A 16248-nucleotide genomic window follows, 5' to 3' on the forward strand; every position below is an offset into this window, starting at 1 on the left:
AAAAACAGAAAAATAAAACAATGTTCTTCTTCATCTCTGAAGGACGAGGCCCATATGGAGTAGGAGGGAGGTTGAGGTGGTGGTGGATGTGGCGGTGACATAGGCGTGCGCACAGGGTGTGCTGGGTGTGCCTGGGCACACCCTAATCACCTAGGGCACATAGCATTGCCAGTGAGGAGATGTGAAAGATCTCCCTGGGACCTGCTCTGCTCTATTTCTCCTTGCCTACAGGTACATGGCCCCGATACATTACTCTCCCTGCTGGCAAACACATGCATGTGTATTTCAACTTTGGGGTGCACACCTTAATGCAATAGGCTGCGCACACCTATGGGCGGTGTAGGTGGAAGCGGCGGTGGAGGAGGACCAGGGCCGGATTAACAGCATCATGGGCTTGGTGCTGAGGATTTTGAAGGGCCTTAAGGGCCGTGCCTTGCCATGCACCCAGAGGAGGAAGGGTGCAGCCATGCATGCCTAATTCAACATGGGATGCTGTCTCTGAAGCCCATAAACACATCCATGCATCGCCAACTGTCCCTCCTTGTCCGGCCTTCACGCTGTGTGGGGAGGTTCTGAGGGTGCTGCCTGGGGAAGCGAGCATAGAAGCCAGACTTCTGTGTTTACAAGTGACAGAAGAGCGGTAACAGTGAATATGGCCAACCCGGGGCCTATATAAAAGGTAGGGGCCTGGAGCTGCAGCTCCAATAGCCCCTACATTAATCTGGCCCTGAGGAGGAGGACGAGGTAGCCAACACTGCTTCTTTTCAAAAATTTTAAATGAGGGTACACCCCAAAAGAGTGAGAAAGAGCAAAAATGGAACAATGGGTGGGTAAGGTCGGTATCCATTGCTATTCTGCATAAGGTACGGAAAAGTCCCGTGGGATCCATGCCTGGTTCATTTTAATGAACGTGAGCTTGTCCACATTGTCTCTGGACAGGCGGCTGCGCTTGTCTGTTATAACGCCCCCAGCCGTGCTAAATACCCGTTCAGATAATACACTGGCTGCAGGGCACGCCAGCACCTCCAAGGCGTAAAGGGCAAGCTCAGGCCATGTGCCCAATTTGGAGACCCAGAAGTTGAAGGGGGCAGACCCGTCATTCACTACATGTAGGCGTGTGCACACATACTGCTCCACCATGTTGGTAAAATGCTGCCTCCTGCTAAGACGTTCCATCTGAGCTGCTGGTGCTGCTGTTTGTTGTGGCGTGCTGACAAAGCTTTTCCACATTTCGGCCATGCTAACCCTGCCTTCTGAGGTGCTGGCGGTGCCCTGGTTGCGTTGGCGACCTCCTCCTCCTCCTCCTCTGCCTTGTGCTTCCACTGTGGCCCCGCTGTCAGATGGGAATGCCAGCAGCATGGCGTCTACCAGCGTGCGCTTGTACTCGCGCATCTTGCGATCGCGCTCCAGTGAGTGAATTAAGGACGGTACGTTGTCCTTGTAACGGGGATCCAGCAGCGTGGCCACCCAGTAATCAGCACAAGTTAGAATGTGGGCAACTCGGCGGTCGTTGTGGAGACACTGCAGCATGTAATCGCTCATGTGTGCCAGGCTGCCCAGAGGCGACGAAAGGCTGTCCTCTGTGGGAGGTGTATCGTCCGTGTCCTCTGTATCCCCCCAGCCACGCACCAGTGATGGCCATGAGCTGGCCTGGGTGCCACCCTGCTGTGAACATGGTTCCATCTCCTCCTCCAGCTCCTCCTCCTCCTCATCCTCCTCATCCTCCAGAACTGTGCCCCTGCTGGACAATTGCGTCCCTGGCGTTTGCGTGTGCAGGAACCCACCCTCGGAGCCCCTTGCGAATGACTGCCCTGAAAGCCTTGGAAATGTTACCTCTTCATCCTCCTCCTCCTCCTCATCCTGTGCCACATCCTCTTCCATCATCGCCCGAATTGTTTTTTCAAGGAGGCATAGAAGTGGGATAGTTAAGCTGAGAACGGCGTCATTGCCACTGGCCATGTTGGTGGAGTACTCAAAACAGCGCAACAAGGCACACAGGTCTCGCATGGAGGCCCAGTTATTGGTGGTGAAGTGGTGCTGTTCCGCAGAGCGACTCACGCGTGCGTGCTGCAGCTGAAACTCCACTATGGCCTGCTGCTGCTCGCACAGTCTTTCCAGCATGTGCAAGGTGGAGTTCCACCTTGTGGGCACGTCACATATGAGGCGGTGAGCGGGAAGGCCGAAGTTACGCTGCAGCGCTGCCAGGCGAGCAGCAGCAGGGTGAGAACGCCGAAAGTGCGCACAAACGGCCCGCACTTTCTGCAGCAGCTCTGACATATCGGGGTAGTTTTTAAGGAACCTCTGCACCACCAAATTCAGCACATGCGCCAGGCAAGGGATGTGCGTCAAACCGGCTAGGCCCAGAGCTGCTATGAGATTTCGCCCGTTATCGCACACCACCAGGCCGGGCTTGAGGCTCGCTGGCAGCAACCACTCATTTGTCTGCTGTTCCATGCTCCTCCACAACTCCTGCGCGGTGTGTGGTTTGTCCCCCAAACAGGCAAGTTGTAAAACTGCCTGCTGTCGTTTACCCCTGGCCGTGCTGAAGTTGGTGGTGAAGGTGTTACGCTGTCCGGATGAGGAGGCGGTAGAGGATGAGGAAGCGGAGTAGGAGGAGTTAGGAACAGGAGGCAAACTGAAGCGCCCTGCAATCCTCGGTGGTGGAAGGACATGCGCCAAATTGCTATCCGCCTCAGGCCCATCCGCCACTGCATTTACCCAGTGTGCCGTTAGGGAGATATAACGCCCCTGACCGTGCTTACTGGTCCACGTATCCGTAGTTAGGTGGACCTTGGCACAGATGGCGTTGCGCAGTGCACACCTGATATTTTCCCCCACTTGGTTGTGCAGGGAAGGGATGGCTTGCCTGGAAAAGTAGTGGCGGCTGGGCACGACGTACTGTGGGACAGCCACCGACATAAGGTTTTTAAAACTGTGCGTCTCCACCAGACGGAATGACAGCATTTCAAAGGCCAATAATTTTGAAATGCTGGCATTCAGGGCCAGGGATCGCGGGTGGGTAGGGGGGTACTTCCTCTTCCTCTCAAGTGTTTGGGAGATGGAAAGCTGAACGCTTCCACGGGACATTGTGGAGATGGTTGTTGGTGACCCAGAAGGTGGTGTTGCTGACAGATCATCTGTTTGCGGGGTGGCAGGTGCCGGTATCACTACAGATGTGGCTGGAGCGGCCGAGACTGCAGCAGAAGAGGAAGCAGGATGAGCCAGAGACGTTTCTTGGTTTTGAAGGTGTGTACTCCACTGCAGCTCGTGCTTTGCACTTAGATGCCTGATCATGCAGGTTGTGCTCAGGTTGAGAAGGTTTATGCCTCGCTTCAAGCTCTGATTGCACAGGGTGCAAACCACTCGTGTCCTGTCATCAGCACATTTTCTAAAGAACTTCCACGCTAGAGAACTCCTTTGAGCTGACTTTGGTGCGCTCGTTCCCTTGCTGCGTTGGGCAGTAGCGGGCGTAGTGTCTAGGGCACGGCCGCTCCGCTTCTGCACCCTGCTCCCTCTTCTGCTGTGCTGGTGGCTCTGTGCGACCACCGCCTCTTCCTCCAAACTACTCAGGTCACCTGCATGACGTTCATTCCATGTGGGGTCGAGGACCTCATCGTCCTCCACATCATCTTCCACCCAGTCTTCACCCCTGCCCTCCTTGTCGGTCTCCACAATGCTGAACGCCGCAGCAGTTGGCACCTGCGTTTCGTCATCATCGGAGACGTGCTGCGATGATCCTTGCATGTACTCATCTTGAGAAATAAGTGGTTGGGCATCGCTGCACTCAATCTCTTCCACTTCTGGGGCAGGGCTAGGTGGATGGCCCTGGGAAACCCTGCTGACAGAGTCCTCAAAAAGAATAAGAGACTGCTGTATGGCTTGGGGCTCAGACTGCTGGCCTGATTTGCAAGGGGGTGAGGTGAAAGACGGTTGGACATTGGCTGCAGGTGCCAACTCTGACCTTTCTGCAGTAGACTGGGTGGGAGACAATGTGAAGGAACTGGAGGCACTGTCAGCAGCAAACCAATCTACTATCGCCTCAACTTGTTCTGGCCTCATCACTTCTAGGGGCGTTTGATGCCCTACCAAATACTGATGCAGGTTCTGTCGCCTACTCACACTTGAGGAAGGTGTTTCACTTGTGCGTGTAGCTGGCACAGATCGACCACGTCCTCTCCTTGCAACAGGAGCTCTACCAGCAGCACCACGACCCAGGCCACGGCCCTTATTTGACGGTCTCCTCATATTTCTGTAATTTAAGATCTTGCCCTAGAAAGGTTTTTATTGAATAGCGGAATAGGAAATATGATCCAAAAAAGTGTATGTATCTCGCACGTACAAAACCACACTAGGCCCCAATTACTATTGTTTCTACCCCTAAAAGGATGGATGAGGAGTAGGAGGAGTATGGAACAGACAGCACCCTCAAATCTTCAGAAGTATGAGATGAACCCCAAAAACTTGGAAAGGTGGATCTCACACGTACCGACACAGACTATCCCGCAATTCAATTGATCCTCAAAGGTTTTTATTGAATAGCGGAATAGGAAATATGATCAAAAAAAGTGTATGTATCTCGCACGTACACAACCACACTAGGCCCCAATTACTATTGTTTGTACCCCTAAAAGGATGGATGAGGAGTAGGAGGAGGAGTATGGAACAGGCAGCACCCTCAAATCTTCAGAAGTATGAGATGAACCCCAAAAACTTGGAAAGGTGGATCTCACACGTACCGACACAGACTATCCCGCAATTCAATTGATCCTCAAAGGTTTTTATTGAATAGCGGAATAGGAAATATGATCAAAAAAAGTCTATGTATCTCGCACGTACACAACCACACTAGGCCCCAATTACTATTGTTTGTACCCCTAAAAGGATGGTTGAGCAGTAGGAGCAGGAGTATGGAACAGGCAGCACCCTCAAATCTTCAGAAGTATGAGATGAACCCCAACAACTTGGAAAGGTGGATCTCACACGTACCGACACAGACTATCTCGCAATTGAATTGATCCCCAAAGGTTTTAATTGAATAGCGGAATAGAAAATATGATCAAAAAGAAAGTGTATGTATCTCGCACGTACACCACCACACTAGGCCCCAACTACTATTGTTTGTACCCCTAAAAGGATGGTTGAGCAGTAGGAGGAGGAGTATGGAACAGGCAGCACCCTCAAATCTTCAGAAGTATGAGATGAACCCCAAAAACTTGGAAAGGTGGATCTCTCTCACACGTACCAACACAGACTATCCCCCAATTTAACTGATCCCCAAAGGTTTTTGATTAAATAGCGGAATAGAAAATATGATCCAAAAAAAGTGTATGTATATCACACGTACAAAACCACACTAGGCCCCAATTACTATTGTTTGTACCCCTAAAAGGCTAGATGAGGAGTAGGGGGAGTATGGAACAGGCAGCACCCTCAAACCTTCAGAAGTATGAGATGAACCCCAACAACTTGGAAAGGTGGATCTCTCTCACACGTACCAACACAGACTATCCCCCAATTTAACTGATCCCCAAAGGTTTTTGATTAAATAGCGGAATAGAAAATATGATCCAAAAAAAGTGTATGTATATCACACGTACACAACCACACTAGGCCCCAATTACTATTGTTTGTACCCCTAAAAGGCTAGATGAGGAGTAGGGGGGGTATGGAACAGGCAGCACCCTCAAATCTTCAGAAGTATGAGATGAACCCCAAAAACTTGGAAAGGTGGATCTCTCTCACACGTACCAACACAGACTATCCCCCAATTTAACTGATCCCCAAAGGTTTTTGATTAAATAGCGGAATAGAAAATATGATCCAAAAAAGTGTATGTATATCACACGTACACAACCACACTAGGCCCCAATTACTATTGTTTGTACCCCTAAAAGGCTAGATGAGGAGTAGGGGGAGTATGGAACAGGCAGCACCCTCAAACCTTCAGAAGTATGAGATGAACCCCAACAACTTGGAAAGGTGGATCTCTCTCACACGTACCAACACAGACTATCCCCCAATTTAACTGATCCCCAAAGGTTTTTGATTAAATAGCGGAATAGAAAATATGATCCAAAAAAGTGTATGTATATCACACGTACACAACCACACTAGGCCCCAATTACTATTGTTTGTACCCCTAAAAGGCTAGATGAGGAGTAGGGGGAGTATGGAACAGGCAGCACCCTCAAACCTTCAGAAGTATGAGATGAACCCCAACAACTTGGAAAGGTGGATCTCTCTCACACGTACCAACACAGACTATCCCCCAATTTAACTGATCCCCAAAGGTTTTTGATTAAATAGCGGAATAGAAAATATGATCCAAAAAAAGTGTATGTATATCACACGTACACAACCACACTAGGCCCCAATTACTATTGTTTGTACCCCTAAAAGGCTAGGAGTAGGGGGAGTATGGAACAGGCAGCACCCTCAAACCTTCAGAAGTATGAGATGAACCCCAACAACTTGGAAAGGTGGATCTCTCTCACACGTACCAACACAGACTATCCCCCAATTTAACTGATCCCCAAAGGTTTTTGATTAAATAGCGGAATAGAAAATATGATCCAAAAAAAGTGTATGTATATCACACGTACACAACCACACTAGGCCCCAATTACTATTGTTTGTACCCCTAAAAGGCTAGGAGTAGGGGGAGTATGGAACAGGCAGCACCCTCAAACCTTCAGAAGTATGAGATGAACCCCAACAACTTGGAAAGGTGGATCTCTCTCACACGTACCAACACAGACTATCCCCCAATTTAACTGATCCCCAAAGGTTTTTGATTAAATAGCGGAATAGAAAATATGATCCAAAAAAAGTGTATGTATATCACACGTACACAACCACACTAGGCCCCAATTACTATTGTTTGTACCCCTAAAAGGCTAGATGAGGAGTAGGGGGAGTATGGAACAGGCAGCACCCTCAAACCTTCAGAAGTATGAGATGAACCCCAACAACTTGGAAAGGTGGATCTCTCTCACACGTACCAACACAGACTATCCCCCAATTTAACTGATCCCCAAAGGTTTTTGATTAAATAGCGGAATAGAAAATATGATCCAAAAAAAGTGTATGTATATCACACGTACACAACCACACTAGGCCCCAATTACTATTGTTTGTACCCCTAAAAGGCTAGATGAGGAGTAGGGGGGGTATGGAACAGGCAGCACCCTCAAATCTTCAGAAGTATGAGATGAACCCCAAAAACTTGGAAAGGTGGATCTCTCTCACACGTACCAACACAGACTATCCCCCAATTTAACTGATCCCCAAAGGTTTTTGATTAAATAGCGGAATAGAAAATATGATCCAAAAAAAGTGTATGTATATCACACGTACACAACCACACTAGGCCCCAATTACTATTGTTTGTACCCCTAAAAGGCTAGGAGTAGGGGGAGTATGGAACAGGCAGCACCCTCAAACCTTCAGAAGTATGAGATGAACCCCAACAACTTGGAAAGGTGGATCTCTCTCACACGTACCAACACAGACTATCCCCCAATTTAACTGATCCCCAAAGGTTTTTGATTAAATAGCGGAATAGAAAATATGATCCAAAAAAAGTGTATGTATATCACACGTACACAACCACACTAGGCCCCAATTACTATTGTTTGTACCCCTAAAAGGCTAGATGAGGAGTAGGGGGAGTATGGAACAGGCAGCACCCTCAAATCTTCAGAAGTATGAGATGAACCCCAAAAACTTGGAAAGGTGGATCTCTCTCACACATACCAACACAGACTATCCCCCAATTTAACTGATCCCCAAAGGTTTTTGATTAAATAGCGGAATAGAAAATATGATCCAAAAAAAGTGTATGTATATCACACGTACACAACCACACTAGGCCCCAATTACTATTGTTTGTACCCCTAAAAGGCTAGGAGTAGGGGGAGTATGGAACAGGCAGCACCCTCAAACCTTCAGAAGTATGAGATGAACCCCAACAACTTGGAAAGGTGGATCTCTCTCACACGTACCAACACAGACTATCCCCCAATTTAACTGATCCCCAAAGGTTTTTGATTAAATAGCGGAATAGAAAATATGATCCAAAAAAAGTGTATGTATATCACACGTACACAACCACACTAGGCCCCAATTACTATTGTTTGTACCCCTAAAAGGCTAGATGAGGAGTAGGGGGAGTATGGAACAGGCAGCACCCTCAAATCTTCAGAAGTATGAGATTGTGTTCACTGTACCCCACAAAGATTGAGTTCACTGCACCCCACAATGATTGTGTTCACTGCACCCCACAAAGATTGTGTTCACTGCACCTCACAAAGATTGTGTTCACTGTACCCCCCAAAGATTGTGTTCACTGCACCCCACAAAGATTCTGTTCACTGTACCCCACAAAGATTGTGTTCACTGCACCCTAAAAGGATGTTGTTCACTGCACCCCACAAAGATTGTGTTCACTGCACCCTAAAAGGATGTTGTTCACTGCACCCCAAAAAGATTGTGTTCACTGTACCCCCCCAAAGATTGTGTTCACTGCACCCCACAAAGATTGTGTTCACTGCACCCCAAAAAGATTGTGTTCACTGTACCCCCCAAAGATTGTGTTCACTGCACCCCAAAAAGATTGTGTTCACTGTACCCCCAAAGATTGTGTTCACTGCACCCCACAAAGATTCTGTTCACTGTACCCCACAAAGATTGTGTTCACTGCACCCCAAAAAGATTGTGTTCACTGTACCCCCCCAAAGATTGTGTTCACTGCACCCCACAAAGATTCTGTTCACTGCACCCCACAAAGGATTTTGTTCACTGCACCCCAAAAAGATTGTGTTCACTGCACCCCAAAAAGGATTTTGATCACTGCACCCCAAAAAGGATGTTGTTCACTGCACCCCAAAAATGATTTTGTTCACTCCACCCCAAAAAGATTGTGTTCACTGCACCCCACAAAGATTGTGTTCACTGCACCCCAAAAAGATTGTGTTCACTGTACCCCCCAAAGATTGTGTTCACTGCACCCCACAAAGATTCTGTTCACTGTACCCCACAAAGATTGTGTTCACTGCACCCCAAAAAGATTGTGTTCACTGCACCCCAAAAAGGATGTTGTTCACTGCACCCCAAAAAGGATGTTGTTCACTCCACCCCAAAAAGATTGTGTTCACTGCACCCCACAAAGATTGTGTTCACTGCACCCCAAAAAGATTGTGTTCACTGCACCCCAAAAATGATTTTGTTCACTGCACCCCAAAAAGGATTTTGTTCACTGCACCCCAAAAAGGATGTTTTTCACTCCACCCCAAAAAGATTGTGTTCACTGCACCCCAAAAAGATTGTGTTCACTGCACCCCACAAAGGATTTTGTTCACTGCACCCCAAAAAGATTGTGTTCACTGCACCCCAAAAAGGATGTTGTTCACTGCACCCCAAAAAGGATTTTGTTCACTGCACCCCAAAAAGATTGTGTTCACTGCAACCCACAAAGGATTTTGTTCACTGCACCCCACAAAGATTGTGTTCACTGCACACCAAAAAGGATTGTGTTCACTGCACCCCAAAAAGATTTTGTTCACTGCACCCCAAAAAGATTGTGTTCACTGCAGCCCAAAAAGATTGTGTTCACTGCAGCCCAAAAAGATTGTGTTCACTGCAGCCCAAAAAGATTGTGTTCACTGCAGCTCACACACAGAAAAATGGATGTGGATCACTGACACCTGCCTATCTCCAATCCCACACCACACAGCAATATCGATTGTAGTTTGTAGAACACAGTTTCCCTAAAATTCAGCAGACTCTGTCCCTAACAGGATTGAGAAGAGATCGTAGATCAGGATTGAGTGCAGATTCACCCCACCCCCCACACAGCAATATCGATTGTAGTTTGTAGAAGACACTGACCCTATAATTCAGCAGACTCTATCCCTAAAATGCCTACAACTCGCCCTGCCTAAACACTCCGACCTGTCCCTCAATTCTATCCGGACACAAATGGTTTTTTCCTGCCTATCTTTCCCTAATCAGCAGCCAGCACATTGATGTGTGCTCTGTCCCTTAGCTAAGCAGCAGAATGACGCTGCTGCGGCGGCTGCCTCGAACTTATAAAGACTTGGTCACATGCTTCAGACGGCCAATCACAGCTACTAAGACATTTGCAGGCATGGCTGGGATGGCTTAAGGCACACCAGTTAAACGATTGTTGATTGGCTGTTGAAAGCCCGCCATGAAAAGAGCGCCAAAGCATGCAAAACCCGGAAATGAAACGACCGAACACGGATTTTTACCCGAACATACAGTAAAGTGTGCGTGTCCGTGTTCGGGTAAAAAAAATCCAATTATTCGGTACGAACACGAATAATACAGTCCGTGTTCGCTCAACACTAATAGGTAGTCCTATACTAGGAAGACATAATTTCTCCTCCATAGATACAGAACAGTAAGTGAACATTAGCCCCTTAGGACAGGAAGTGTATTACTGGCAAATTCAACAGGTAAAAATAAAGGAAAAAGAACCACGAAACAAGAAAACCACATCTATGGACTGAGAAGCTGCAATATATGAACTATTTGTTTTTGGGATTAGGTAGTCTTTAATCTCACATTCTAGGATTTCTCACAAGTAAGAATAGCATGGCATATGAGTCACGTGTCATAAAAGGTAGAAGAATATTTTTAAATGCTTGGAAATGTTTTTGGAAAGGAATGTTTTGTGTTTTTCTCTGATTTAGTTTTTACTTTGTTACTGGGGAATGACTTTCCTTGACTTCATTTTTAAGGCCAACCAGCTAACATCCTCCTCTCCAGTAAGAGTGCCTATACTGGCCACTGAGACAGTTTAATACAACATTGAAATGGAAGTTGGTAGGGCTTAGGACTTAAAGCCTCGCACACACTACTAGTTTATTTTAGTTCAACCCAGCCGGATGAACAATGTGCTATTGTGTTCTGACAGGGGGACAGTGGGGGACAGCGGGGGGGGGCTGCCCCCCCCCCCCGGCAGAACACACCGGTCAGCAACAATGGCTGAGAGCACTGATCGGGAGGCGGTCAGCAGACCATTTTTGGTCATGAACTTTTGACAGAAGTCGGCTGAATGGCTGGCTTCTTTCGGACCAGCAGCCATATACACAGGCCGAATGTCGGCCAGTTATTGCTGAACCAGTCGATGCCGCCCAACTAGGCTTAAAGCAGAGTTCCAGTGGTTTTTGTGTTTATTAACCACTTCCGCACTGCTCACTAGAGCTCTACTGCGGCAAAGTGGCTCGATAACGTCTGGCGACGTAGACCTACGTCAAAAGACATTCCCCTCTCTCTGCAGCGCGCGCACGCCGCCAGAGGCTCGCTCCCGCTGTTTTCAGTCACAGCGGGAGTCGGGCCAGGGGAGGAGTGGCGGCGATCACCGCTGCTCTTTCCCGATCGTCGGGGAATCGAGTGTGGAGATCCGCCTGCAAGCGGGCGGATCTCCTAAGTGACAGGCAGGGTCAGATTGCAGGGTTCAGCATAGCTGAATCTGCGATCTGTCCTTGTGTCACATAGTCCCCTCCCCCCACACACGTCAGTAAGCACCAGGCATACATTAACCCCTTGATCACCAATAAAAATTAACCCCTTCCCTGCCAGTGTCATTTTTACAGTAACAGTGCATATTTATAGCACTGATTACTGTGGTAATGTCACTGGTACCCCCAAAAGTGTCAAAAATGTCAGTCAAGGGTCTGATCTGTCCACCGCAATGTCGCAGTCCCGCAAAAAAAATCGCAGATCGCCGCTATTATTCGTTAAAAAAAAACACCAAAAATGACATAAATCTTTCCCTTAGTTAGTAAACGCAATAACATTTGCGCAAACAAATCAAAATACGCTTATTGCGATTTTTTTTACCAAACATAGGTAGCAGAAAACAAATTGGCCAAAAATTTTAAAAAAATTTGATTTTTACATTTTTTTGGGGGGAATGTCATATAAAGAAATGTGAAAAATATTGTTATTTTTTCAAAATGTACGCTATTTTTTTGTTTATAGCGCAAAAAGTAAAAATCGCACAGGTGATCAAATACCACCAAAAGCTCTGTTTGTGGAAAAAAAAAAACGCAAATTTTGTTTGGGTATGGCGTCGCAATTGTCAGTTAAATTCGCACAGTGCCGAATCGCAAAAAGTGGCCCAGACGTAAGACAGCAAAATCCTCCGGTGGTAAAGTGGTTAAAAGTCTGCAGCTACAAAAAGTGTAGCTGCTGACTTTTACTAAACACACACTCACCTGTCCCACGATCCAGCGATGTGGCCGCCTGAACCCTCAGCCCTCTCCCTCACCTCTCCCCGGAGCCGGCATCAAAAGTGTGGGTACCCAGCTGTGACAGCTTGTGGCTTCACAGCTGGGAGAGCATTGTACATGCAAAAGTCATGCTGCACCTCCTCAAGGGCTGGGCATTCCGCATCCCAGAAGATTGCAGGGAGGGAGCAGAAGTGGGAGCTGGGTCCCTTTTAAAACTATGTACCCACTCCCCTCCCCAAAAAAAATTACATGCCAAATGTGGCATGTAAGGGGCAGAGGAGTCCTTAAAGCGGAACTTCCACTTTTGGGTGGAAATCCACTTAAGGTGAGAGGAAGACAGACCCAAGTTGCAAAGTGAAATGAAATTAGAGGGGGGCCCAGAAGAAGCCTTTAGAGAGTAATTAAGGTAACAGCAGAAAGGTTATAAGAGAAATACTGTATCGGCAAAGCTGTTTTGGTCTTTTGCTTTCCTGTGACCAAAAATTCACTGAAGATGGGCTTCCAGCACTGTCCACTGTAGGAGAATGCTACTCTACACATATAGATCTAAAATAGGTTAGCTAGAAATGTTATTTATAGGAGTGAATTCTTTGTTGTGATGGACACTCAAGTTTCCAGTTTAACCTAAAAATTACCATCTGCTTTTCATCTCTTGATCTGTCAGAAATCAGAAATCTTTTGTTCATCCTTTCCTACCCCTTTTTTTGTTGAATGGTGTTTTATTTTCAGCTCATTACAGCTCATCTATTTGGATAATAATACCCTGACAGCTCACTTAGTTGGCTGAGGCAATACAAACAGTGTACAAAGGGAAAAATGGGAAAAGATGCACCAATAGGAAAATTTAGAAGCACTAATTATTTTCAATTAATTTTGATTATAACTGAAGGCAATACTTTTTATTGTTTTAGATTGAGTGGAGATGGATTAAAACACCTGTTGGCCTTTCATGTCTGTTTTTGTCCCTGCCAGGGATATTCATTCTATTTGTCCTGGTGACTGTTATTACTGAAAGTGAATAAAATCCTAAATTTTGGATTGTCACCATAACATAAATAGAAAAGAAATCTTCCAATGGACACTAGTTCTTGTGAGCCTAGTCATTACTAAAGATTTCCCTAATTTTGGATGAATTTCCACTTCCTGTTGTGGCTATGGGACAAGAAGTAAGGAAAAAAAAAACTCCCTCCTTCCCTGCCTTACTTTATCTAAAAATGAAAAAAACATCTATTCAGTTTTCCTTTATAGTGAAAAAGTTGTAGTAAATAATACCTAAAGTGTAAGCAGAGCATGACCTCTGTGATTCCAGCTTGTTAAAATGTATAATTATACAAGACTTCGATACTGGAATTGTAATTTCTTTCTATAGTACACATAATAGTGGTATATGGTATGCCAGCAATGTCTCTATGGGTTCAATCTGTGTGGTAGCTTTTTTTGTTTGAGTCTTACACAACCTTGGGTGAATCCAAGCAACATGAAAAGTCTTTAAATAAAAACCTTTTATATACAGTGTATTTATATCACTTCGCTGTTAGAGGTAATGCCAAATTTATGGCTAAATCAATAGGTCTATAACTGAAGTGAAAAATTGCTCTAGTTCACATGGGGTGAACAGCTGTAAGTGATGATGTGGTTAAAGAACATCTGAGCTAATGAATGGCTATTTTCTTTGTAATTGTATTATTAGTAATTATAAATGATTAATGCCATTTTACTGCATTCAATACTTTGTGTTGAATAGATGAAGAGCATCTAAAAATATTAGTGTCCATTCTCACATTCCTTGAATTCAGCAAGCAAGGTGGCCATCTTATGCTTATTTATAAAACAGACAAAGTGAAATTACATCCATCCTACTGTCTACCCCTGCCTTAAACTTCAGTGTGAAAATAGAATGTCTGAACTTCCTACCTGACTTTGAGGAATTGTTGCTCCAGGATCCCATGCTGGCCGAACATGTGACCATAGTAGATATTAGTTCCTTTGAGCTCTGTCAATGAAAGGAATATCAGTCCATATGAAATATGATCTTGATTTTCAGATGCTAGTATGTCAGACTACCCAAGCCTCCATTGGGCTTTTAGACTGAAAAATATATTTTCATCTAGGTGTTCTTTTTCAATTAGTTTTCAACATCTATTGTGATCACAACAGTTTTATACAATATTAATCTTAAAGGTATGTTTGGAGTAGAACCATTGTTTGTAGAATAAAATGTCATTACTAGCATTGAAGTTCGCATATAATGTTCACCTTTGCTAACAGAAACACCTTTAAATATATCTTGATGTAATGTGAACGTAAACTTTTATGATGGGAAAATTAACTTTATACTTTAGTTTCAGATATGTTACCATAATACTGTAACAAAAGTGCTTTTTAAAGATCATTTTCTCTTACTTTTGTTTTCCATATATATTTTTTTTTTTATCATGACAGTTTGGTATGACCTTACCAAATGCATAAAAGCAGCATTTTGTATTTAAAAATATTTTACATTTTATATGAAAGGGATAAGCAAGGTTACAACACCACTATTTGAAACAATATTACAAAAGGAATACCCTAGCATTGATTTTCTTAGAAAAGGATCCATAAATGTAAATTTTTATCTAAGGAAAAATCCGCTCAGTCCTAATTTAAATTATTCTTACTGTGAGAATGAAAAAAAAAATTAGTAGTAACTAAATAGTTAGTCATAAGGTCTGGTGCTATCCTCAAAAATACATGTGCAAATGCCTTATACCAATGACGTTTCTTTATGCGAAAAAGAAACAAGACAAGAAAATATATGAATGATGAAAACTATATGTAACATCAATGTCCAAATGATGCTCTTTTAGAAGTCCCACTCCTCAGTGTGCAAAAAAGAAGAAAAAAAAAAACTTTGTGTTCTTATATACAATAAAAAGAGCTTCCTGAAGACGTGTTTTGCAAAACATGTAGAGGCAGAGAAGTGGATATCTGGAAAGAATGGTATGATCCTGGGGGGGTGACCTAATTTCCAGTTTTGGTAATTGGAACACACGTCAGTTCCACTAAAGGGAACGGTGGAGCGGTACAGGTTGATTGTATTAATGCCGATAGATTGAGGACCAAAGAATGTGAGTGTTAAAATGTTACCTTTTTATGCTTGAGTAATTTTCAAATAAATACTTCACTATCCGAGCAGTTTTTGTTCTTTAGCTGCTGGAATGTGGCTGTAAAATCCAGAAGTATTCGGATGGGCCGAATGACCCCTTGTTCGATTCGCACCAGAACCATCGAACATCGCGAAAGTTCGGAACTGAGTAACAAACCCCATTGAAGTCTTTGGGACCCAAACTGGAAAAATCAAAAGTGCCAATTTTTAAGGCTTATATGCAAGCAATTTGGCATACCATGGTTATGGGAGTCCGGGTTCTTGCCTAGGGGACATGCATATATGAAAAAAAGTTTGTAAAAAATGTCATTTTTAAATGAGCAATGATTTACTGATGCATAAAGTGAAAGCATCAAAATGAGATATAACAATAAAAATGAAAAATTCCTTTCATTATAGTGCCCGGGGGGTCCCCTTAGTCTGCCTGTAAAGTGGCACATCTGTATAGAAGCTGCTGCAGAAATAATTACATTTATAAAGCAAAAAAAAAAATGACATTTTCCCTGCAAGCTTTCTTTATTTTGTAAACAACAGCTTGTGGAGTCAGTCTCTATGATGAGGTCACAATGTAGTGTACTGGGAAAAAGATTAGAGATTTTTTTGGCTAAATTCTGGTGTCTCGAGGGGGTGGGGGTTTTGATCTCGAGATAGTGAGAGTAGGTTTTGCCTCCGTCCCTATATCTTGAAAAAAGAGGGGGTTTTTTGGTGTCTCAGGCCAAAGTGGTGGGACTTTGTGGGCAAGTAATGATGTTTAAATCAAATAGGTAAAAATAATAATTTCGGATTTATTCCATTAATACATATAGAAATGAACATACATATCGATAATGTGAAGGTTGGTGT

The sequence above is a fragment of the Pelophylax lessonae genome, assembly GCF_965119305.1.
Source record: "Pelophylax lessonae genome assembly, chromosome: 4".
Classification (NCBI taxonomy): Eukaryota; Metazoa; Chordata; class Amphibia; order Anura; family Ranidae; genus Pelophylax; species Pelophylax lessonae.